The 27,846-nt window shown below is 33.9% G+C and overlaps 1 protein-coding gene across 15 annotated transcripts in view; it reads left to right on the forward strand.

The window, feature by feature from the left end:
- BAZ2B (bromodomain adjacent to zinc finger domain 2B) overlaps positions 1–27,846 on the forward strand; it is a 383,609-nt gene that overhangs the window by 167,591 nt on the left and 188,172 nt on the right. For all 15 annotated transcript variants that reach the window (XM_068545042.1, XM_068545028.1, XM_068545035.1 and 12 more), the window contains one exon: positions 14,361–14,403. The gene's annotated coding sequence lies outside the window, so the exon portion shown is untranslated. The remainder of the gene's footprint in view (positions 1–14,360; positions 14,404–27,846) is intronic.

Consider the following 27,846-nt stretch of genomic DNA (forward strand, 5'->3'; position numbering starts at 1 on the left):
TCCCTCATTAGATATATGATTTCCAAATATTTTCTCACATTACATTGTTGTCTTTTCACTTTCTTGATAGTGTCCTTTGAAGCACAAAATTTTTCATTTAGATAAAATTCAATTTATCTATCTTTCCTTTGATTGCTTGTGCTTTTGACTGATTGCTTTTACTTTTAATGTCAGATATAAGAAATTATTGCCTAATCCAAAGTAGAAAAGATTTACATCTATATTTTCTTTAAAGAGTTTTATAATTGTAGCTCTTACGTTTGGGTCTTTGATCCATTTTGAGTTAATCTTTATGTATGGTGTGACGTAGGGGATTCAACTTTATTCTTTTGCATTGTGGTTATCCAGTTGTCCCAGCACATTTTGTTGAAAAGACATTCTTTCCTCATTGAATTGTTTTGGCACTGATGTCAGATATCAATTGACCATAAAAGTAAAGGTTTATTTCTTGATTTTCAATTCCATTTCATTGATCTAAATATACAGCATTAAAGCATTACCACACTGCTTTGATTGGTGTAGATTTGTAGTAAGCTTTGAAAGCAAAAAGTGTGAGCCCTCTGACTTTGTTCTTTTTCAAGATCGTTTTAGCAACTCAGGGTCTCTTATTACCAGACTTCTTGCATCAAGTTTTCCTTTCATGTCTTACCTCTGTGTGGTCTTGTTAACCTTTCATGGTTTTTTTAATATGAAATTATTTTCTTGAGGATCACTTAAAATATTCTTTGGGCAAATTCAGTCTACCCCTTATTCCCCTCTCCCATCCTGTACTTTTTTTTTTTCAATTTTCTATCTTTCCCTTCTTCTCTCCCAATTTCCAGAGTTTTTTCTAACTTTTTTTCTCTTGCAATATTTCCTTTTCTCTTCCAGTTAGTTAGTAAGTACCCTTCATATCCTTAGTACTCTGCTAATCTCTGGAAAAGAAAATCTTTTAAACACAATTCTTATTCTTAAGTTGCTATGGTAAATAATATGAGACAAGAATATAAATCCATGCTAGATTCTCTTTCATAAAGGAGAATCAGATTTTTGTTTTTGATTTTGATTTTGATAATACGCTTTGGTTTAAGTTTTGGTGAACTTGAAAGTAATATTCAGTTTAAAGGAGAGTGCTTATGTTAAAATAATTATTAAAGATAAAAGCAAACATTATCTATATAGAAAAATTGAATATAAAAGAATAGCAAAAAGGAAAAGCAAACTCTAAAAAGTGACACAACAATGACTATACATTTTAATAAATAAGTGTGATTTACTTCTTCTGTATTTACTTTTCACTCATTCATTTCTCCAAAAATAAATGTATTGAGTATTACTGGGGTTTTTTTCCAAAAACGAGCAACGAATTCTCCAATTCTTCAACACCAACTGGGTCTCCAAGAATTTAATTCAATTCGTACATAAACTATTCAGAGTTAGTACAGATTCCATAGATTGAGGTCTCTGTCCCACAAGACTGCTCTCATTTCTTTTTTAAAAAAATTAATTAATTAATTTTTATTTTTTGGATGCATCGTGTCTTAGTTGTGGCACGTGGGATCTTCATTGAGGCAGGCGAGATCTTTTGTTGCGGCACGCAGGCTCCTTTCTAGTCGTGGCATGCGAGTTTTCTCTCTTTAGTTGTGACGCATGGGCTCCAGAGTGCGTGGGCTCTGTAGTTTGCAGCATACAGGCTCTCTAGTTGAGGCACCCGGGTTCAGCAGTTGTGGCGCAGGGTTTGTCCTGCGGCATGTGGGATCTTAGTTCCCCAACCAGGGATCAAACCTGCATCCCCTGCATTGGAAGGTGGATTCTTTACCACTGGACCACCAGGGAAGTCCCTGTTTTATATTTTTATTGAAGCTTCTTTGCTCATTTTGTTTAAGTATATGATAGGAAAAGGAAGAACACAGTGTGCACATTTTGTAGTATGTGGTTATTCTTTGGATTGCTCCAAAAACAGTCATTGTTTCACCTTGAATAGCTCACTTCACAATTTTTTTAGAAACTAAAGGCAGCTATTCTCTTTGAAATATTACGACTTTTATGCTTGTTTAATTCACTAGCAGTTTTAAGACCAAGAATCTATTTTTGACTTAAACCATCTTTTTAACTTTTTTTGAGAACAAAGCTGGGTGTTATTAATATGTAATGATTATGTATCACTGATAATATCACAAATATATGTTGGAGATATAAGGCAAGACATATTTGTTATGATGTTATGATGATGTATATTCATTGTTACTTGATAAATGCTGCCTGCGCGTCACTAGGTAGAGCAGAGAGCATGCCAAGTAATGTGAGGGGTTAGGTCATGGAAACCCTAATATAAGGAAAAAAAGAGTAAGTAGCATAATAAAACTTAGTATGATAGAAGTGAATTAAAAGTATGTCTAATAAAACTTAGATATTCAAGTAATTAAGCTTAGTAGCTTTTCATGATCTTGTCCTCTACTCCCAGCAAATTCAGTATTATCTTTGTTTCAAATTCCATCTCCTAATAATCACAATCAGGAAACTCAGAAGTGTTCTTTTCACCATCCTTTTTACCATGAATTCCAACTGCTGGTTGAATCTGGTTAACTAGTTTCATAATCAGTAACGTACTTTTTTCTAATCCTAGAACTTTAAAGAAAAACGTTACCTGTTCAAACTAGAGTAATACAGGCACTGGCATATTCTTGGACGTTGTCGAAAAAAATCAAGCCAGCATTGCTTTTAAAGCCCCAAATAAGAGAGCTTTTAATTTTTTTAAAGCTTTTCAGTCTGCATAAGAACTCAGTGAGCATGCAAGTATTATGTGCTTTTACTTTTTCAGACTGTAATCCATTTATTTTGTTAGTTTCTTTTGAACTCCTGCAGGCTGTTTTAATATCTCCCTTTTTTTCTGATTATTTGACAATTGCCAGTTTTTGTTGAATGTTAAAACAATATGCCTCCTTATGGATATCAACTGTTCATTAACTAGGTAGTACATTTGATGGTGAAGAGGAAGAGAATTCGCAAGCAGTGCAAGGATTTAGTGTTGACATTAATATTATACAATAGATCCTTATGATATCGAGATGTGTATTCTGTCTCAAAGTAGTTTTGATCTGCCATCTTCATTTTCACAAATTATAATCTTTTATGTTTGTCACTCTTAATTTAAAAACTGGTAACAGATGCCAATCTTTAAAAATTCATTTTGAACACAACAGTGTTCACAGTGTGAATGCCACAACAAAAACGATAAATAACCCAATTAAAGACTGGGCAAAGGATTTGAATATTTCTCTAAAGAAGTTATAGAAATGGCAATAAGCACATGAAAAGGTGCTCAACATCATTAGACATCAGGAAATGCAAATCAAAACCACAATGAGATAATACTTCATATCTACTAAGAAATATAAAAAGACAAAAACAATGAAAAATAAGTGCTGGCGAGGATGGAGTATATGGAAGTCTCATATACTGTTTGTGGGAATGTAAAATGGTACAGCCGCTTTGGAAAACAGTTTTGCAATTATTCAGTAAGTTAAACATAGAGCTACCATATGACCCAACTTCCATTTCTAGGTATATATCTAAGAGAACTGAAAATTTATGTCCACACAAAAACTTGTACATGAATGTTCATAGTGTTATTCATAATAGCCAAAAAGTGGAAACAACCAAAATGTCTATCAACTGACGACTGGATAAGTAAAATGTGCATATAATTGGATATTATTCAGCCATAAAAGAGAATGAAGTACTGATATAAGGTACAATATGGATGAGCTTTGAAAACGTGCTAAGTGAAAGAAGCCACACACAAAAGTTCACATATTATATGATTCCATTTATATGAGATGTCCAGAATAGGCAAATTCATAGAGACAGAAAGTAGATCAGTGGTTGCCAGGGGCTGGAAGAGAGAGTGGAGGGGAGAATAGGTAATGACTACTTAATTGGTATGGTGTTTCTTTTTGGGGTGATGAAAATGTTCTGGAATTAAATAGTGGTGATGATTGCACAACATTATGAATATACTAAAGCCACTGAAGTGTACACTTTAAAATGGTGAATTTTATTTTATGTGAATTCAATCTCAATCTAAAAAATTCATTGTGATTTCTAAAATTTTAATATTTGGCGGAAGAATACCTGAAACATGTATAATACTGCTCTGTATTGTTCATATCTTATCCTTGAATTAAACTTATGTGTGACATACTTGAACCATGCTGTTTTAGCTGTTAAAATGCTCTCTAGTATGATGGCAATGGCCAATCTCTGAGGGAAGTTTTAAAGAAATAGTTCTTCAAAACTCATTATTTGGGAATTCCCTGGTGATCCAGTGGTTAGGACTCCGTGCTCTCACTGCCGACGGCCTGGGTTCAATGCCTGGTTGGGGAACTAGGATGCCACAAGCCATGTGGCATGGCCAAAACAAACAAACAAACCAACAAACACACAAAAACCTCATTATTTTGTTTATTGCTGGAATATTTTTGACCACTCAATAGAACGACTTTCCTCAGGTCACAGTAACAAAAAGAGCTGTGCTTTCTTTAAGAAAATTATTTCTTTTCACTTTATGAGTACTGTCAATAATATATACAAGCAAAAGCTGCATATGACAATCATTTCTTCTTTGCATTGGTTATCAGGAAACTCAAAGACATATATTTCATCCTTCAGCAGCAAAGAGTACAAAGCCTTATGGCATGCAGTTTTGAAACTAACCTCTTGGCCTAATCTTATTTTTTTCACTCTCAGGTTCTTATTTTTATTATGGATATTATGTACCTTATTAGTAGATTACCTCATCTTAGTTTATTACCTCATATTTTAGAACAGGACAGGGTATAAAAATATAGAGAGATGAAGGATGTTATAATTAGAGGGAAAAAAGCCTGAAATGCAAATGTGTTTGAGTAACTTATCTAGATTAATTTACCCTAATATGTAATTAGTAACTGTCTTTATAACTTTCAAATTCTTTATAACTATCTAAGCTTTAACTTTTTTAAGGAGGCAGGGGAAAATGGTAGGAAGTAATAAGCAAAAAGAATGGAACTTTGGAAATGATAAACATTTGTATAAATGATTGATAATATGAATTGCTTTCTGTTTTGAATAGAGTGATACGTTATAGAATAGGATGGTGCTGGAAATCCAAAAGTGGAAATAGGTCAATACGGAGGAGGGAAAAGGGAAAATACGGTGGAGATGTTTTCTGAAATTGCTGGCTGTACTTTTTGTCTAACATTGATCCTATTTAAGCCCCACTGTGCATAATCAAATAAGAGCTGTGTATGGCATTATTTTTATACTGTGCAGCTGCATGTGTATAGCTTAGAAGGACATTGCTGTCACATCATAAAATATGTCAACATTGCTTTCATCTTTTTAACATGGCAGCCTCTATTACAAAATAATATTGTTTCTAAAGGATTTTTAATTTAATTATATGTGGTATTTTCCCCTATCATTTTTAAAATAGTTTCCATAGAATTATTAAATTAGTTCATGTCTTTATTATCTTTGCATTTCTAGCAGCAAGGACAGATTTATACATTTATTAGGTGCTTAGTAATCATTGATTTTGCTTTTGTAATTTTCCCTATCAGCATTTTTTCCTTCCCTAAATCCATCTCATCAGCATATAAACATGCTGTAGTATTCCTCCATCTTAATACAAAAACCTTTCAAGGTCCCACATCCCCCTCAAGCTACAGTGCTCTTTCTCTACAGTTTTTTATAGCAAAACCCCTTCAAAGAGTTGTCCATATATGCTACTTCTACATCCTCATTGCACTTTCTCTGCTTTACTTATCCTATTCAGTGCTTGTGTCCACACCACTCTGATGACAACATTCGTGTCATGGGCACCAGTGAAGTTTATCTAGCTAAATCCAACGGTCATTTCTCAGTCCTTAGTTTAAGTGTTTTCCCAGCAGCATTGTCACAGTCAATCATGTCATTTTTTTTTCTGAAACTTTTCACTTGGGTACTTTGCCAAAACCAAATTCTTGATTTCTTAACACTATCACTACCGCCATCGCCAAACTTATTCCTACCCAAGCCTTCTCCATCTCATCCATGTTGTTACTAATAAATGCTTTTAAGTGGCATTTTTTTCATCAAGTACATAGCAATTAACTGGATCTGAGCCTTACACCTCTCTTTCATCTGTATACCTCAAAAAATTTTATAAGCATAATGAACTAAAACTTCACAACATCCTTGTGAAGTAGATAATTATGGCATGGCAAACTGATGTACTAAGAGATTGCCTAAGGTATCTTATGCATGTATGCCAAAATTTTGAAAGTGGACCAGGGTAATGTAGTCCCTGTTGAAAGCATTAGACCAGATTTCTTTTTTATGATGAAATCATTCTAAGAATTCTCAGGAAAAGTAAAATAGCAGTAATGATTACTTAATATCCCTAAATATTCATAGCAAAGTTCTTTTAATAGAAAAGAGTAAAATGTGTATTATCTGAAATCTAGTATTTATTAGTGATGGCAACTTTATTTGTTATATCTAATGAAATACATTTTTTTGATTGTATGTTGTTAGATTGCTTAATTGCTTCACCAAGTCTTCATGGCCATAATCTGAATTGGATCTTTGAAGGTTTGGAGTGGAATAGTTTCATTTAAGTCTTTTAGCTATGGTATATGAAACCTTTATAAAACTACGAGTTTTATGTTTGTCTTGATTGCTAGCCTGTTCAAGTAGCTTTTTCAAGGCAATCTTATCAGTGGCAAATTATTGGTTTGGCATTTGTTGACAAGACTGAGATGGACTCTAATTTAGATAAAAACTAAAATTTCCCCAAAATTTATATTCAAATAATGTATTTTAGTTTAGTTAATAGTAATTCCTAAAGGCTTTACCTCTCTATTGCTACAATTTGAGTTGAATTCCCTAAAAAACTTAGAGAAATAAAAATACAGCCAAAACAGCATATAATTTTCCTCAAATGAAGCCCTTCATTATATTACTTCATCCAAGTGATTAGTTCATTTTTGGATATTGTGTACATATTAGCCTCAAGAGTGTTTCAACACCTCTTGACAGGGCTACCACTTTCTTCCTCTACTGGATGCCCATTTATGGCTCTAAAGCAGAAACCCATGAAGAGGGAGTAAAGATTTTGAGAGGTGCTAATTAGTGTTGAAAGAATAGGGTGGTAAACTTTAGAAAAACACACAGCTTTATATATACTTAAATTAAAAAACAATTCACCAAGTTTAATAGCCAATTGTGCTTTGTTTGCGTGGTTTTTATTATCAGCAAAATTATAAAGTTGCCATCTGAGCTCTAGCTAAACTTCAGTGTAGTGAGGCTTATGTTAGTTGTCTAAAAATTTTGTAAGGTAACCTGTGGGAATTATAACTCTTCTAGAGAAGTTTCAATCACACAGAACAGTAAGGACAAGTGTTGCAAATGAAGGATATGATATATTTTGAGGGAATGACAGCTTTTTGTAGTAAGGATAGTGAAATTATTGATATATTTTAGTAATTTATGGAAATGTAATTTTATTTTATAAGAAATGTAAAATCACTGATAATACAAGAAGTGCTGTTTTATTTTATATTTATTTTTTATTGAAGTATAGTTGATTTACGATGTTGTGATAGTTTCTGGTGTACAGCAAAGTGTACATATAGATTCTTTTCCATTATAGGTTATTACAAGATATTGAGTATAGTTCCCTGTGCTATACAGAAGGACCTTATTTATCTATTTTACATATACTAGTGTGTATCTGTTAATCCCAAACTCCTAATTTATCCCTCTCCCCTCTTTCTTGTTTGGTAACTGTAAGTTTGTTTTCTATGTCTATGGGTCTATTTCTGTTTTTCAAGTAAGTTCATTTGTATCATTTTTTTAGATTCCACATATATAGATATATAAGTGATATCATATCATGTTTGTCTGACTTCACTTAGTATGATAGTCTCTAGGTCCATCCATGTTTCTGCAAATGGCAGTATTTCATTCTTTTTTTTTTAAATAAATTTATTTATTTATTTATTTATTTATGGCTGCATTGGGTCCTTGTTGCTGCACGCTGGCTTTCTCTAGCTGCAGCGAGCAGGGGCTGCTCTTCGTTGTGGTGTGCAGGCTTCTCATTGCAGTGGCTTCTCTTGTTGCAGAGCACGGGCTCTAGGTGCTCACGTTTCAGTAGCTGTGGCACATGGGCTGAGTAATTGTGGCTCGCAGGCTCTAGAGCACAGGCTCAGTATTTGTTGGGCATGGGCTTAGTTGCTCCGCGGCATGTGGGATCTTCCTGGACCAGGGCTCAAGCCCGTGTCCCCTGCATTGGCAGGCAGATTCTTAACCACTGTGCCACCAGGGAAGTCCCTATTTTATTCTTTTTTATGGGTGAGTAGTATTCTGTTGTATATGTGTACCACATATTCTTTATCTGTTCATCTATAGATGGACATATAGGTTGCTTCCATGTCTTGGCTATTGTAAATAGTGCTGCTATGGACATTGGGGTGCATGTATCTTTTCAAATTAGAGTTTTCTCCAAGAAGTACTTTTTTAAATGCCATCTGTTTATATTTGGTTTTACCAGAGTATGAAGTAGTTTAGCTGAAGAGAGTAGTAGTTCGGAAAGAGTGACAAAAAGTTAGAATCCTGGTAAATCATCTCTTTAAGAACTTAAAGAGATGTACAACTTTTTTGTTTCTGCTTTTGGTTTTCTTTAATACTTAAAGCAGTTCTCTTAAGGGGAAGCTCACCTTGTTTTAGGTTGTGATATGACAAAGTTTGGTGTTTTAAAATGAGAAACTGTCATTTGTTTTATTTCTAGACTTCTCTTGGGAGGCTATATAGTAATCACTGTTTAACTTCCTGGGTATCTCTAGTGTAGATAGTGGGCTCTGGTTATTTTCTAACAGCAGGTGTTGAATTACAGTCGTCCCTTGGTATCTGGGATGGATTAGATTAATTTGCATGGATTAATGTGCAGTGGCAGGAATCATTGGAACTCCGGCCTTCACAGCTTCTCTGAACATTAAGGGAAGATGCACATCTAATATTTTACTGAATACCCTGCTTAGACCTACAGGTGAAACTGAGGATAGAAAGCATTCAGTGAGTATTATGCACCAAAATACTGCTTGGAATTGGAACTATCCATTCAAGCTGCCTGTTTTCTTTCCTTCGATGTCTTCCTCCCATGAAATCAGAAAAACAACTTTTAGCCGGACACCAACATAGTCAACTGTTTGTATGGGTCAGGAAATGATTTCCATCACTTTAGAGCTTTGTTGCTTGTAGATAAAGTATCTAAATTGATTGGTGTTTTTATAATTTGACAAAACTGCTTAACCAAACTTCTATTAATGTTATATAAAGTGTTCTATTTATATGCCCACTCTAGACTAGACGGCAGGCTTCTTTCATACATACCGTATTACGTGCTTAGTTAAAACTCTTGTCTTGTTGTTAAAGCTTGCTCGTTTTTTCCTTAAAACATAATAAGAAAGGGAAAATAATTGTTGGCAAAAGAGGTTCCCAAGGATCAGAACTATTAAAATAAATTTCTTCTTCTTTTAAATTTATTTATTTATTTATTTTTGGCTGTGTTGGGTCTTCGTTTCCATGCAAGGGCTTTCTCTAGTTGCGGCGAGCGGGGGCCACTCTTCATCGCGGTGCGCGGGCCTCTCACTATTGCGGCCTCTGTTGTTGCGGAGCACAAGCTCCAGACGCTCAGGCTCAGTAGTTGTGGCTCACGGGCCCAGTTGCTCCGCGGCATGTGGGATCTTCCCAGACCAGGGCTCGAACCCGTGTCCCCTGCATTGGCAGGCAGATTCTCAACCACTGCGCCACCAGGGAAGCCCCAAATTTCTTTTTTTTCTAAGTTCTGTTGAGGTTTTAGTCATAACAGTGCATGAATAATGAAGTAAACCACTTCTACCCAGCTGATTTAGATTTAAATTTAAAGAGATTTAAAACTCAGTTCTCCAAAATCTAAGACTATTTCCTCTTATACGCACTACAGTACATTAAGAATTCTGCAATAAAGTAAACCTTCTTTTCCACCCAACATAAACTTGAAAGTTATTTGAAGATAAAATAATTTCCCTCCAAATTTGGAGCGCTGTTCCTGAATGGAACATATTCTGCCCAACACGGTTGAGGGTTTTTTTCCCTATGTCTAAAAAAAATAGAGAAAATAAATTTTCAAATATTTTAGGAGGATCATTTTCACTTTGATCTTAGTATAGTTTCCGAAATGCCTAATATGGCAGAAATACGCTAATATGGTAGTCACTAGCTACAACTGGATACTTAAATTTAAATTTAAATTAGTTAATATTTAAAAGTCAGTTCCTTAGTCACACTAACCATATTACAAGTACTCAGTAGCCACATTTGGCTATGGGCTAGGTATCGGACAGTGCAGATAGTTGTCCCTTGATATCAGTGGGGGATTGATTCTAGGACCTGCCACAGGTACCAAAATCTGTAGATGCACAAGTCTCTTATATAAAGTGGCATAGTACAGTCAGGCTTCCCTTATCTGTGGGACCCACATCCCATGGATATTGATATATATTCCATTAGTGGTAGATCACATTTTTACCAGTTTCTGCGGTTTTATAGATTCCTATTATTTACAAGTATCCTTCCCCCCTAAAGTATTGCTTATCGAAGCATGTGATTTTTTTCCTACCAAGCAATTTCCCCAAGTAATAAAAATCATAATAAAAATAGACAGGATTTGAAATAGATAGATGATGGTAGAAGCATGTTTAGATTTTTATAAAGTTTGTTATTAACCTTAAAAACTTATGCCAAATTGTGCATAGTTGTGATTCTCTAAAAAGAGAATGATAAAGACAGAATTTCCATGTCTACAGTCCAAGATTGCAACACTGAAATAGCCTACCAGTAGCATATGGTTTATGAGATTACTTTTCATATGTAAATTTTAGAGATAATTTTTATTATATAACCATACCTTGAAATGAGCATAGAACACAGAGAAAACATTAAACTGATATATAAATTAATGATTAACTATTTTAGTGACTATTACTTTAAATGAATTTTAGGGTTAATTAGCATATATTTCCATGTTCAGATTGAATAGAGTGAGAAAATCCAGTAGATTTTTTATTCATTTATTCCTTTGAATCTTTTCAATAAGCTTGGTTGGTAGGGATAAATATCCTTACGTTGTATATATTGTAACTTATGTAAGGTTGTCAAGTGAAGATAAAGTCTTGAGTACGCTAAAATTGATTAGATAAGGAAAGACTTTTTCCATTTGGGGGCAGAAGAAGAAGAAAAATAGAGATAATTACATGCTAATTACTGGAAACAGTAAATATAGTTGGTAAACTGGTAAATATAGTTGAGATTTTCTCTGTGCGTATTTACTAAGATTGTGTCTGGTAGGGGGAAAGTACATAACCAATACATTAGTTGAATTATGTTTTCATAAAATGTAATATTAATTTTTATATGTCTAATTTGAATATATTTCCTAGTTTCAAGATGATTTTAAAGAATTACCTTTTCATTGTAAAAGCCACCCAGAATTTATATGAGAAGCCCTAAGATTTGTCTGACTTTAACCTCTAGTGTCATTTTAATTTCATGTATTTTTTTTTCCTCATGCATTTGCAAATATCCAGTAAGTTATGTGTAAAAATTGCTACCATGATGAAGGAATGCCTTTACTAGGCTTTTATACTTTAAGGATTAGGGCTTTAAATCAAGTATGCATTTTAAATTATAGATTTAGTCTTAATTATCTTGTTTTTGTCCAAGAAAATAAAAAATAAAATGGAACATTTATCTTTTTATTCAGTTACTTATATTATTTGAATGTAACTGTTTAAAATATTTAATAGCTTTTTTAATTACAGAGTTTTATAGAAAGTATATTTGGTTCTTTCACAAGCCTTTTTATTGACTCTTTACCATCACAAGCCTGTTTTTTTTTGTATTGATTGAAGTTGAAAGCATAATGCTAGGAAGAAGTTCACTGAAGGCAGGTCTTTGGATACAGAGAGTAATGCGTTCCATCTATGTAGCCTTTTTCTGATCTGATTTGATATGGTGGGAACATAGATAATTTGGAGAGAATAAGTTTTCGGTCTTATATTCTTTTATCCCTCCATGCATCATTTAAAGCTAACACGTTCTCCTCCTTAGAAATCTTTCCTCTCTTGCCTTCAGTGTATTTTCCATTTCTCTATTTCTTGGACTTAAAATATAACAAAACACCGTACAGTGTCACCTCTCTTGCTTCCCATGAGCCTTATTTATAGGTATCCCCCAAATTCTGTTGGACAGTCTTGTCTTTTCTTTATATTCATTCCCTTGGTAAACTCATCCACTCTCTTGGCTTGAATTGTACTTTTTATATGACTGATTTTTTAACCTTGGACTCTTCTAAATCGCAATATCTACCCATTGTTGAGAAGCGTCTCCATTTGAATAGCCTGTGGTAACACTGGGCTTACTTACTGTCCAAAATAAAAGTCACTTCACCCTACCACTACAGGTTTCTTTCATTGTGTCCCTGGTAATGTTTTTCTGCTGTCCTCGTCCCTGTACTTAATTTAGCATGAAGTCCTCTTGTTTCTCCATGTAAGATGTATCTTGGGTTTCCCATTCTCTCTGTACTCATCTTCACTATCCAGACCCTCATTGTATCACACCTGTTAACTCACTGCACCCACTTTCACACCAACCCCGCTTGGCCTTTTTTTTTTTTTTTCTTGAGCTTCCCAAAATCTCCCTGCAGTGACTTTTTTAAATGTATACACAGTTGTTATGGCATATTTTCCTTAAATAGAAATTGTAAGCATTTTTATTTATATATCCCTCTGGGCATAGTGCTGGATGCAGTAGGAAATCAGTAAGTAATTGTTCACTCATTCATTCAGCAGCTCTTTCTTGAGTAGTTGTTGGGTTCCAGCTGTTATACTAGTGTTCCAGTGATCTTCTCTCATGCAGCTTACAGCTGAAAACAGTCTCTGGTGAGAAGAGAAGGCTTCTCTGAGGAGGTGGCATTTGTTATCAGACCTGAATGAAATGAGAAAGCCAGTCCTGCAAAGATATGGGGAACAGTTGCTGCAGGCTGAGAGGACAGCAAATGTCAAGGCCCTGAAGAGGGACAAGTTTGGTATGTTTGGGGAGTATCAAAAAGGTCATTGTGACTGGAACATAGTAGAGAGAGAGTGACAGGAGATGTAGTCAGGAGACCACGTGACAGAGGGACTAATAGGCCATGGTAGGTATTATGGATTTTATCCTAAGTGATGGAAAAGCCTTTGGACAGTTTTGAGTAAGGGAGTGTTGTGAGCTGATTTATTTGTTGCTAACTTAAGAATAGAAGTAGGGAGACTATAATAGAAATATTGGAGAGCAATATCTTGAACTAGTGAGGTAAAAAGCAGTAATAAGTGTTTTGAGTTAAGGATAGAATGAGGAAGAATGGTTGGCAGGATAGATTGGATGGGAGGTGTGAGATAAAAAAGGAACCAAGGAAAACTCAGTTCTGTGTGCTTGGACAAGTCATGTATCCTCTCCAATATCTATTTTCCTGAGTATATAATGAGAAATACCTCTTTCCCACTTCTTTGAAGGAATTGTTATGAGGATCTGATGAAATAACACATGAAAGCTAATTATGAATCTTAAAACACCATTAACATTGTATTACTTTTTAACACTAAACATTTAAAAGTTCACCTTAAATTAAATCATACCTTGTTAATTAAGAAGTTTCTAAAAGCTTAGATTTGACAGGAATAAGAACTCTAACCCATATATAGTTTAGGAAATAGTTTAACTTATAACTTCCCCTGGGTTTATAGTGTATAGTTCCTTTCCAATGATATTTTCAATCTTTAATAGTTTTGACACTGTTCATAAGGATTAGCACGAAGCAATTTCTCCTATTAATTGATAATAGGTAGATCATGTTCTGGCCATAGACTGCACTGCTACTCTAATCATAGAGAAAAAGGTAAACAATACCTGGCTGTCTTTTGTTTTGTAGTATATTTAAGACACTGTGATTCTCCTCTCGGTAAATATTTGAAAACAAATAAAACTAACCCAAATGACCTATAGTTTATTTACTAATATGTTATATTATGTTAACCCTGGGGTGTTGTTGATTATAACAAAACATAATTTACCATACTATAATAAATAATGACTTATAAATAAACTCAGGGTGTTTTATGCTTATTTGTGTCATGCCAATTGTACCTTTCCTGACAATTTTAGATTAATTTAAATATGACTTATGGCATCAAGAAAGACAAATATTCTAAACAAACTTTTTAGTCTCTGAAATTACTTACTCAAGTATGATTCAGCTGAATGCTATTTCTGTTTTCTCATTGCAGATTTCTCAACAGTGATGTCACAAGATTGACCACATTGATCACAGTAAGACTAAAATGATAATTAAGCTTTTAAGGATGTTTTGTTTTCTCTGAGAATGAGAATTAAGTTAGAAAATATTTATGATTTTAAATTGTTATTCTTTCTTTCAAGAGCCAAATGAATGTTTACATTTAATGATTCGCATCTCACACTCTAGTTATTTAAATACTTCTTTAAATGATTTTAAAACATTTTAAATGAAAATTACACTTAATTTATAACTGAAATTATATGCCTAATTATACTAACATATTTCAGTGTGAATCATAATCTGAACATCATCTTTTTTAGTTTTAGTTTTTATTAAAATATGGCATGAAACATGTAAGGTGACTTCACATTAGGAAAAAAATTACAAAAATAAAATTACTTGGGACTGTAATCACATATTAAGGAAAGACTGTGAAAACAGCATTGAAAGCATTCTTAGACTTCTTGATTAAATTTTTCATTGATATTTAAATGATTTATAAACAGTCTTCCAAATATGGAGAGTTGTTGAAAAGGATAGTTCTCTTAAGAAACTGAACTTTTCCTCTTTAATTTTATTTAAAGTGTTAATTTCTACTGTGTATAAGGAAGTATGTTACTTAAAGAAAAACTTTATCCAAGGCCTTGATCTACATTATTAGAAAACTCTAACTATTAAAATCTGAATTGCAGTAATGAAATTTTACAGCATTTTTGAAAACTCCTTTTAAATAACAGAGGAAAAAAATTGAGTAAATTATTTACTCAGTTAATCTGCTTCTTAAATCCCATTTTAATTGTTCATTAGAAGCAGTAATTATCAGAAATGTTATTCTGCGTATATAAAATCTTAATGTTTTAACATTTTTTTGGAAAACTGGTACATTTGTTAAATTTAACATTTTTCAGAGAGGCCAGAAACAACTTTTATTTTATTTTTAAAGGCTTTATCATCATCATTGAGTCTACAGATGTTTATGGCATGTTCATTTTCCTAAGGGAGCATTTTAGCTATCTCTGATTTGTTGCTCTTTGCTTGTTTGTTTTTTCTTAATCAGAACTTTATTGCCCTAACTGAATGGTTTACAACAAAATATTAACATATTTCTGTAGTAACCTTCTGTTTTGCATCTAATGTTTTGTAATCAAGGAAGTTAAAATTAGCATTGGATGAAAAAGGTGTTTTTTTTAAATTAAAAAATGCTAACTCTCAGTACATTTTTAGGGTAATATTAAGAGAACACTTAATTGCAGCTGTTCTGAATTCAAGAATTTCAGGAAGAGAAGTGGTGTTCAATATTATCAAATGTTAAATAAGTTAAAAATTAAGAAGTATTCATTTGAGAGTTTCATAAGTGACTGATAATAGAAACCCTGTGTAATAATGTCTGGGTTGTGAGGCTTTCTCTAGCTCCTTGAGTCAAGAAGAGGGTAGATTTCATCATTGATTCAGGCTGAGGGTATTGAGAGAGTAGTTCAAGTGTTGACCATGGGACTGGAATAAAATGAGGCCAGGGAAGGGCTGATATATTCAGAGAAAATGGAGAAAGGACTAGTCAGAGGTAGATAAGCTGGTGAAATGAGATGATAAAGAACTAAAAGAGTAGGATGCTGTGGTTAGGAAGGGGCTATTATAGATTGTTTCAGAGCTGGAGCTGGAGTATTCATATATAATATACACCTTATATATTTTATTTCTTCAGAAATTTTCAGAACTCAGGAGAATTTCTATTTTTACTCCTTATGTTACATTTCTCTGAAGTGTCAAGATCTTCTAAATGATCTCTTTTCTTCCTGGCCATCATCAATTCTATTGAAGCCTATATGTGATCCTCAGTTGAACTTTATTAAAGCGTTGCTCTGATTCTTTTATTTCTCTACCTGAAGATGTTTAGTGACTTTCCATTTCTTATAAGGTCAAATTCAGACTTTCTAACTTGGTATTCAAGACCCCTCCTCAGTTTGGCTCTAACATATTTCCCAGACAAATATCCTATTATTCAAGAAGAAGAACCCTACATTCTATACAACGTGAACTACATACTCCACCTTGAGTATACATTTTGTCTCCATACTTACATTCATGTCATTCCCTTTTCCTAGAATATTCTTTTTCCTTTTCAGGCTTTTATTTCTCCTGATGAAATCAAACCTCCCTTCTAATGCCCTGTATACATGTAATCATCTCTTTGAGGCCTTCCCTAATCATCCTAATTGAAAGTGATTCTCCCTCCTTAGCAGTTTGGTAATGCTTAATTTTTATTATTCTTATGTAACTGATAACATATATTCCCTTGTATTCTGCATATTTTAATATGTATTTTCCAACTGTACTCAGCAAATGAGTATTTAGCAAATGTTTGCTAGTAGTCATAAATACCCCAGAAAGAACTAAATTAATTAGTATCTTTAGTTTTCTTATATTAAAATTGAAACAAGGATATTAATACATGCATATCCAAAACTGAACCATAGGAAGCAGGGTAGTTAGGAAAGAGCATAGGTTTTAGAACCAGAGTGAGTTCAAGTACTGATGCCGCTGTATACTGTGTATATGACCTTTAGCAAGTCAGCCTCTTTGTGCCTCAGTATCTGCAGAAAATGATTTATGCATATATTTAAAAGGATTTTTATAAATATTAGTTACCTTTCTTCCCTCTTACTTGTTTAACGTTATGGTTTACTCCTTTATTGATATGAGAGGAGTAGGGCATCAACTATAAAGATCAGGGATATATCCAGATTTACGTTACTTACACATTGTGATCCTTTCATCTGTACATTTTAATGTATGGATTTTTACTTTCTACATTACACATAGTAATGATAACTTTGTTGACTTACATAAGTTCCAGCAAGGAGGCTGATTAGATCTATTGATACAATGTGCTTTTTTGGGGGTGGGGAGAGTCAGACCTCACTAGAATACCAATATCTTAAAAGGCCAGAATGAACTTTAGAAAAGTTTAGGTTGTGCTACATTCCCCTTATATAACAGATGAGAAAACCAACATCCAGAGAATTTGAAGGGAAGTAACATGCATAATGGTTAAGAAGAGGAACTGGGTCAGAAAAACCTTTAAGTTTGTGCTGTAATATTTATATAGCTGTTTTGATCTTGAGTCAGTTTACGTAGTCTAAGATCCAGTTTTTTTCTCTCTAAAGCAGAGTAATGTTTATACTTCAGGAGTGTTGTGAATATTAAATGAAAAAATGCTTATAATAAAAGCACGGAGGCTGACATGGTGAATTCTGTTGACCCCTTGTCATAGTCATCATCATCTATCTGTATAGTTACTTGCCCAAAGTCACATAGTGTGACATCTTGATCCAAACCTGGTTTTGCTTTATTCTATTATAATTTTTACTTCTGTCTCGTGATCACCTCTTAATTGATTAAAAGTCTCTGAATGGCATTTGTAGGAAGTATAATAAAATAACTCATAGACTTTTTTCTTCTCAAATCTCTCCAAATCCTCTATCTTCTCTGAGAGTATTCATGCAATTTTGCTTACATGCGGTTTTGTTTATATGTAATTTTATTAATACAGTGGCTATATTTTATTTTAAATATTCTTATTTAACATTTTGCTTCATATTTAGTAACTTGTTACAAAGCAACTTTTAAAATAAAGTGGCTTTTCCTGTTTTTATTAAAATTTCTTTTTTTCCTTTGGTAATTTTATTGTGAATATTATTTAAATTTCATAGAGATTTATCTCTACCAATAGAAATATTTAACTTAAAAATCCAAATTTGGAAGAAATTACTATATAATTTTACAGTGTACACACTATTAGAAATATTGGTGTTAGACAGTAAATTTTAAATGTCAGTTAGGTACCTACCACAGATAAGATATAAACAAGCATGGCAATGACTGATTCTTGTACCCTAATATCAATTTTCTCCGTCTACTAGTTTTGTTCCCAGCCTATCACTACCTGGAATAAAAATATCACTTTCAGTCTCTCTTACAGCTAAATGTGGTCATGTGACTAAGTTTTGGCTAGAGATACATAAGCAGTAGTACTGTGTGCACCTTGCAGAAAGTATTGTTAAAGGAAGGGGGGCACACCCTATTTTTCCCCCTTCCTCCATGCTTCCTGAGATGTGGGCATGATAATTGGACAATGAGTGGAAACCACAAGCTAAGAACGGGCAAAGCAATAAGATGGAAAGTCCCTGATAACTTCAGGATGTCACCCTGCCTGCACTGACCTGTCTACATCTTTGACTTGACTGAGATAAACTTCTGTCTTGTAAGACACTTGAGTTTTGGCTTTCTGTCACTGGTGGCCAAAATTAATCCTGATTACATCAAGATAATTTTACAAAGTTTATGCCATTGTTTAAATGTCTGATTTGTTTACATTTCATTTATTTTTCTTGGACTCTGTTGTCACTTTTTTGATGGCTTCAATTTTAGGAGGAGAATACAAAAGGGAATGATTCATTCACTCTGTCTAGGAGAGGAGACTAGGGAAATCTTTAAAGAGAGGGGAAACATTTAGGCTAGATTTTTGAGATATGAGTTAGAAGAGAATCCAGAAAGAAAATAGGCACATAGATTGGAAAGAACGTATGTTCAGGGACATGCAACTATTTTAGTTCAATATTGTTGAAATGTAAAATTTGAGGAAGTAAATGAGCCTAAAGGTCAGATCTTATAGGAATTTACAAACCAAGAAGTTTGGTAAGTGCTAAGTACCTAACGAAGTTTCTTTTAATGTTAATAATTTTAATATTACTTATGGTTTTTCCATTAAATATTTTTAAAATAAATATATTTTTATACAAGCGTTTAGGAAGGAAGAACAAAACTATTATTTATTTATTCAAGGATTAAGATACTAGGTGATTTCTATTTGAGCCTTTAACAATTTTAGAAGACATATTATTACATTTTACAGATGGCTAAACTGAGACTCAGAAGAGTCAAGTGTCTTTCCCAGTGTGGTAGTTAAGTCGTTATTTGGAAAGTACAAAAATCAGCCGTTTAAGAACAAGTCTGCTATGTGTTGTCTGACCTTTATTTTTCTACTTTTCTAATACCAAAAACAGAGTTATAGTCAAATTTAAAATATCTTTGGTAAAATATAATAACAGTGATCAAACCAGAAGTAAAAGTCTATATAAGAATTTCCATATTTTATGCCAATGACTACATCTAAAATATTAAATTTTAAAAATCTAATATCAAAGTTATAAACTAGTAAATATTTTGTTTTCTAGAGTCTGAATTGTGAAGAGTATCTTCAAAGTTAGTGTATAGCAGCCATTTAAATTACTTCATACAAATCAACTTTCCATTGCTATTCCTAAGTGTATATTTGGAGAAAAGAAACCTCCATCTCCTATTGCACCTCACCAAAAAGTTGCACTGTTTTAACATTAATGCAGCTAAAAGCATGCATGGTGTTCTTAGTATGAGTACCTATAAATAGAAATGACACCCTGCTGCAGAGACCCAACTGAACTTCTTTGAACAAGTAGAAGTATACAATGTTACACACTCGTTTGGTTTAAAGATTAGTTCTTATCTGAAAACTCTAAATGAGCTACTATTTAATAAATCTGCCTAAAAATATAAAATACAGTAACCTTAATATATCTTAGAAATAATTATAGAGGCATGAGAGAATATAAAAGAAAAACTAATTCTCTAATTTGGTTTGGTGTTTTTAAATTGTAATCAGCAAAGAGTCTAGCACCTAGGCCACTAGGTCAGTATTTTATGAATTAAAGTGACTTGAAAGTTAATCTGGTTAATACATTATTCTTTTCCTCTCACACTTTCTAGAACACCAATGCACACATCTGCTGTGAGATGTACATTCATTGAAATGTTAGTCAAGGAGTAGATAAAATACAAGTATAGTCTACAGAAACTGTTTTAGAGATGAGAAGAGGGTGTTATAGACTGAGTTATGGGATTATGTTATTTGACTCTTTCATTCTTTTTCTATAAATACACAAATGATAAACTGTGGAGGAGAAAATATTTTGATATAAATGGAAAAACTCTTATTGTATTGCATCAAAAGGGTACCTAAAATTAGCATATCATAGATGTTTAAAAAAATCTAACTAATACAAATATTCCTGATGCTCTCCTTATGTGAGTATATTTTGAAAATATTTTAAAAACATTATATCAATAGGTACATTTCCATCATAATATAAGATACTATGTGTAAACTTTTCCATGTGCAAAGTATGCCATTTATTTTTATAATACTTGCAATTTTATTATCTGATTTTCTTTCTTCTCAGGAAAAAGTCCTCAACTTTAGTTCATAAAATTCATAATTATTGTCTCTTTATTGCCTTTAGTAATGTATATTCCTGTGTGTCTTTTTTTACTCTAGTTTGTTTCATATTTTCAGTGTCGATCATACACACTTGGCACTAAACTCAAATATCACAGCTCCCCTCAAATGTTGCCTCTTCCATGAAACCTCTGCAGTTGGAATTACTCTCCCCATCATTTCTACCTGTCTGGTATTTGTTATTTCTATCACAGCATTGTTCTTCAACAGTGGAGTCCTTGGACCTCCTGAGTATGTAGATATATTCTCTGTGGGGGAGAGAGAGAGTTTGCCATAAGAATTTACAAAGTTCAACATTAATGTAAAAGAAATATTCTTGGATCATCTGGGATGCTTACCTTATAAACAGTCACTGCCATCGACTTTCAGGGCTATGATTGTATTTAATTATGTCAGTTTAATAAGAAAAGAACAAAAATAGATTTGATATGTACAAATGGTTCATTTGTACCAAGTGAAGGCCAGGTGACATCAGAGTGAACTAAATTGTAGCTTTGTAGTAGTTTGAGTAGAAAGAAATGGTGGAATATTAAATTGTTCAGCGAACGCTAGACCATAAGATACACATGCCAAACTCAAAGGTAACTGGAAAATAATGAGGAAATAGCAGTCAGTACCATATTCATGTTGAGTACAATGATTTTACTTTAGCAAAAACATCATATTGATAACAGTTAGAAATCCAATAACAATTAGAAAATCATATTGATAACAATCAGAAATTAGTTTTGTAGCTTTTATATGCACACTTTGTAAATTTGTTTCAATACTATTTTTGAATAAGATCTGGAAGCAAGAAGAAGAGTTTATCCTTATCCATAGTTTTACTTTTCTAGGTATTTCAGTAACATAATAATTTAATTAATGTGTCAACACGTGTCCACAATACATTTTTTTTCTCCCTTTATGAGGATTTATACATAACCTAAGTTTCAGAAACATTCTTATAGAGCCTTTATCTGCCATATGAGATGAGTTGTGTGTTTGGCTGTTTCAACTATTAGATTGTAAAGTCCTTACAGTCTAGTAAAGCCATAGATTATGTTTTATTAATTCTTGCAGTCCCCTTAGAGTCTATTACAACGCCTTATCCCCAGTAGTAGCACAGCAGATAGTTATGCAAAAAACTGTCCTATGCAAGTGTGCCTCTTAGTGTTGATAATCTGTTCAGTTGAACTAGAATGGATAAATATATAGAAAACAATATAGGCAATATACATTTTAACAATTTGAAATTCATATAAGTTAACAAATTCCTATTTTTAAATTAAATGTCCTGTAGGATTTTGGTCACTTACAGTGTTGTATGAATTGCTTTAATTAGATAATCAAAGGATCTGTAGGGTGCCAGTGGGAGAATGAAGGTTTTCATGGCAGGCTAGAACTGAAGGTGGAGATGTAACAAGAGTGCTTCAGGGAGCATGACAGTGCATGATTGCAAAGACGTAGTTTTATATAGTTAGGGCAGCTTGAGAGCATCGGTTTCCCAGGGAAGAGGAGAGAAAAGAGAAGGGAATGGAGAGGGATATGGGAAGGTACTAAAGACACCATCTCCCTCCTTTTGGGTATTGACCTGAAGCCACAGTGCCTAGGGAGTGTTCCCTTTAGCTTGGCCAGAAGTAAAACCGGCATAAATTTAAATCTTCTAGAATAATATGGCAACTACATTTTCTACTTTTCCGATCTGTTATGGTAGATTTTTGTATAACATTGACACAATATAGAGTTCAGTTGTCTTGCTAAGTTCTTCAGGGTATTCCTATTTCTTATTTAAATTGAATTACCGGGACTTCCCTGGTGGCGCGTCTTTTAAGAATATGCCTGGCAATGCAGGGGACACAGGTTCGAGCCCTGGTCCGGGAAGATCCCACATGCCGCGGAGCAACTAAGCCCGTGAGCCACAACTACTGAGCCTGCGCTCTAGAGCCCCCGAGCCACAACTACTGATCCCGCATGCCACAACTACTGAAGCCCGTGTGCCTAGAGCCTGTGCTCTGCAACAAGAGAAGCCACTGCAATGAGAAGAGTAGCCCCTGCTCGCCGCAACTAGAGAAAGCCCGCACACAGCAATGAAGACCCAATGCAGCCATAAACAAATAAATAAATAAAATAAACTTTCATAAAATTATTTTTTAAAAAAATTGAATTTCCTAATTTTTAAATTACCTAAATCTCTAAATTTCAAAGCCATTCAGAGTTAGCCTTGTTCTATCCATGTAACTTCATTTCCGTCTATTTTTCCAACACAGTTTGTTTGCTAGTCAGAACAGTCTTATAGCCACAACGTGTAGTAATGATTTTGTCTGCACGTCTTTTCCCGAACATCATTTCCTTTTCTTGAAGTGCTGTTACCTTTCTTTCTCCAATGACAATTCATTCTTCAAGTGGTCTTGTAATCTTTTATGACAACTGTGACCTTCACTGAGCTCCCTTTCCTGTCAACATTTGATCTTTATTTCCTGCCCACAGACCTCCCTTTTAAATTTTAGACCCCCTATTTCCAGCTCGGTATGTGACATTGGTACCTGGCCATCCCACAGGCACTAATTCAGGATGTCTAAAAGTTGAACTCATTCTCTTCCAATTTCCCAGAAACCTTTCCCTCTTTATGTATTCCCTGTAGTGAGCAGATCAACATCTACTCAGCCATTCAAGCTAGAAATGTTAGTTAACTTCTTCAAAAACTCTTATCTAATCTGACATCAAATTCTGTTGATTCTCTACATGCAGTGTAGTAATAAGAGCTACTGTTTATGGAGTGCTTGCTCTGTGCCAGGTACTAATCTAAGCATTTGATCTGTGGTAACTCAATCTCCCTAATAACTTTATTTATCATTCATATTTTATGTAAGAAAACATGAATTTGCTAACGAAAGTACCCATGAAGCTGTCTATCCAGCTTAAAAAAAGAAAAAAATTGAATATGATTGAGCCTAGTTTACAAGAAATAGTAAGAATAGAGGGACATATTAAATGTCACCAGGGGCATAAAGTCAGGAAAGTCCAGACTGGGAAACTCTAAAAGACAGAAGATCTATTTTCTTCAACTGAAAATATTAATGGAAAAAAAGCCTGGCATGGGGATATGGTACGAGCAGTTACAGATTAAAAGGGACTAAAGAGAAATAAATATCAGCCAGTTCTAACGTATGGATCATATTTGAGTCCAGATTCAAACAATCGCTTTGAAAATATTATAAGACAAAGAAATGTGTACACTAAATACTTAATATTAAATCTCTAAATACTTAAATATTAAATGTGTACACTAAATACTTAATATTAAATTAAATATTGTTGTTAGAAATTATCTTAGGTATGATAGTGTATTGGGCTGTTTGTTCATGTAGCACAAGTCTGTGCCAAGAAGCATAAGCATCTTTGTCAAAGGTTGAGCTTGAGGAATAAAAGTGCATTCACCAATCACTTATTTTCTTTTTACTTGGCACCTCTGATGAAAGAGAATTTGCTAAAGGGGGTGACAAAACATTTAGCCTGATGTCTTTATTACAAATAAAATATAATTTCATGATTTTACTAACCATAATTCTCCTACAAAAAAAGATCACTATTGTGTCGTACTTTCTCAATATTCAGTGTTTGTTTCACAGAGATATGGGAGGTTCAGGGGAATAAAAACTAACATTTCTAGAACCTCTATAAAAGTGATGATGGTGATGATGGTGGTGGTGGAGGTGATGATAGACAACATTCAAGTGCTTAATTATGTACTAGGCACCCTTTTATGAGTTTATTGTTTTAACTTATTTCATCTTCCTAGCTTCATGAGGGAGGTATCCTCATTTTACTTTTGAGAAAACTGAGTTATAGAGAGGTTAAGCAAGTTGCCCAGGGTCACATGGTTATTAATCAGTGAAGTTCAGGGTTCAAATCCAGACAGTTTGACATGGAGCCTGTGTCTTTACTATGCTACACTGCTTCTCTTTATTGCAATGGTGCCAGGTGCTATTAATATTTATCTCATTAATTTCGTTTATCTGGGAATGTCTTAATTTCTCATTCTTTTCCAAAGTATAGTTTTGCCAGATCTAGAATCCTTGGTTAACAGTTGTTTTTCTTTTAGCACTTTAAATATGTCATCCCACTGCCTCTGGCCTCCATGCTTTCTGATGAGAAATTGGCTGTTAATTTTATTGAGGACTTTTTGTACATGACAAGTTGCTTCTCTCTTGCTGCTTTCAAGGTTCTATCTTTGTCTTTCAACAGGTTGACTGTAATGTATCTTGGCATGATTCTCTATGAGTTTCTCCTACATGGAGTATATTGAGCTTGCTGGATGTGTAGATTCTCATTTTGTTCATACATCGTTTTCTGTTTCCTTTTGTTCTTTGTCCATGGTTTCTTTTAGCAATTTTAAACATATTTAAGACAGGGAATTTGTTGCTAGTAAACCTCCCCTACAAGAAATGAAAGGCTGAAATGAGAGGACACTAGACAGTAACTAAAAGCCATATGAAGAAATAAAGAACTCCAGTAAAGGTAACCACATAGGTAAATGGGTAAAGAACATAGTACTTCAAAGGAAAGAAGTTACTCAGTGTAACTAGAGTACAGAGAGCAAAGATTATGGTTTGAAATGAACAACCAGAAGATATAGAACATAGTAGAATAAGGTAAGGATTTTTTTCCTTTACCTTAAAATCAATGAGAAATGTTTGACTACCAAATTTAAGAAATATTTAATTATAAGCTTGAAATTCTGTGACCTGAAATTGTTCTTTACTTTATTATTTCAGCAGATGATAACTAAATGCCTACTGTGTTTGAGGGATGTGATTTTACCCTTTCCAAATGCAGTCATGGTTATATCAATTTTGTTAGTTCTGTTTGTGACCTGTTGCTTCTCAGTAAACAGGTGAACCCACACAGTGTTCAACGGTGACCATTAGAACAAACATATATTTGATCTCTTCTTATGATTTCTTTCACCTTTCAATTCCTGTCCTCTAAGGGAGAATTAATAATGAAGGCTAATTATGTGCCAGACAGTTTCCAAGTATCATTTTATCTTAGACTTATTGATGTTAAATAACTGCTCCAAGTTGACATAATTAGTTATGGTTGTAACTGGGATTCAGGTTTGTATTTCTCTAACTAAAGACAATAATGTTTCTACTATAATTTATTCAAAGAATATAAAACTAATTTGTGTTCAAGAGACCTGAGTATATATACTTAGAAATAAAGTACATAATGCTCAATAAATATTTGTTAGCTGATTGAATGACAGAAGCAGAATTATGGGAGAAAAGAATTCTAGAATCAGCCGGTATGTGCCCTGAGGTGATTTTCTAAGACACATTCTTCAAACAATTCATATACTGCCTTTCTCTCTCTTATTTAATTATCTTTATTTTTGTATACCTTAGTTATAGTATTGATACTCAGTAAGGAAAGAGACATGATGTATGCTGTCAAATGGAAAGTTGCTTGTTCTCAAATATTCTATCTAATAGAATATTCCCTAGGTAGGGATTGTGAGTCTTTCATTCGGTCAATCAATATATCATGTGCTTCACATTCAGTCAGTCACTCATTCATTTGTTCATTCATTCAACAAACATTTATGGAGCACTGACATATTCCACCATCTACTGGTTGGGGATGCTATTGATCAATAAGACAAAGTTCCTTCTGCTATTAAGTTTACTTTCTAGTAGGAGAACAGAAGTAAAGAAATAAAATATTTTCAAATATTGATAAGAGCTCCAAAGGAGGGGGAAAAGTAAGGAAAATGTGATCGCGTACACGGGGGGCAGGCTCGAATGAAGGGCAAAATACATATAAAAGTTTGGGAAGACCTCCGTGAGGAGGCAATGCTTGTGTTGAGAAATGAATCACCAGAAGGAGCCAGCCACGTGAGGATCTGAGGAACTGGGAATCACAGTGCCAATGGAGCTAGGACACTGTGAGCTTGGGGAATTGAGGTAGACAGATGTCATTGAAACTAGTTAGAACTCTTTCTAATGTGAAGAGAAGCCACTTTCTAATGGTTGATTTTATTTCCCGTCATCCCTTGTTTACTTTGAAAATGTACTACATTCAGCTTCCTATTGGAAGCTTTAAGGAGGAATGTCAATTACATTGGTGACATTAAAGCATTATTATAAATTCTTTATGTTTTGTATGAATTTATATTTTTGGAGACATTCTACCGTCTTATTCCTAAATTAAATACCATTACTATTGTAGTTAAGAAGTTTCTATAATCTTAAAGGGAAATTCATGGATATTCATTATTCCTTTTGAATTACTTAGGAAGTTTATAAACATGGAAAATATACTGTCCCTCTTCTCTTCTTTGAGAGCTTACAGTCTAGTGGAGAAACTGACACAACAAACCAGTCATTACATATGTGGTAGATGTCGCAATAGAGGTATATGTATAATATTTTTTGAATATAGAAAGGATGGTGTGATCCCTGGGGGTGGGAAAGGCCTCATCAAAAATACTCATTCTGTAAAAAATACTCATTCTACAAAGATTTTCATCCTGCTTTTTTTTTTTTTTAAATAAATTTATTTATTTACTTATTTTTGGCTGCATTGGGTCTTCATTGCTGCTCTTGGGCTTCTCATTTTGGTGGCCTCTCCTGCTGCGGAGCACGGGCTCCAGGTGCACGGGCCTCAGTAGCTGTGGCTCGCGGGCTCCAGAGCGCAGGCTCAGCAGCTGTGGCACACGGCCCCAGTTGGCTCCGAGGTATGTGGGATCCTCCCAGACCAGGGATCAAACCGTGTCCCCTGCATTGGCGGGTGGATTCCCAACCACTGCATCACCAGGAAAGCCCTCATCCTGCTTTTTGAAGCATACTAGGAGCCAGGTATCAGTATTTGAACAGGGATGCTTACGGTGCAAAAAAATCTTTACAAAGAGTTTATGATTTCCAGCTATATAGCAAAATAAATAAGTGGTATTTAACTTATACACTAGAAAGTCAAATTTCTCTTCTAAGTGGAGGGTGAAAAATCGTTATGGTGCTCTTTATTACTGCTGCCCTTTTCCCTTTCTGTTTTCTCTCACCCTTTATCTTCCATTTTTGTAAGCGTACCTGCAGTAGGAAGAAGATAAAATGTTAAAAGTTTTGAAGGAAGGCTTCATAGCAAGTTTCGTTTTTTGTTTTTG

This window comes from Eschrichtius robustus, chromosome 5 (genome assembly GCF_028021215.1).
Source record: "Eschrichtius robustus isolate mEscRob2 chromosome 5, mEscRob2.pri, whole genome shotgun sequence".
Taxonomy (NCBI): domain Eukaryota; kingdom Metazoa; phylum Chordata; class Mammalia; order Artiodactyla; family Eschrichtiidae; genus Eschrichtius; species Eschrichtius robustus.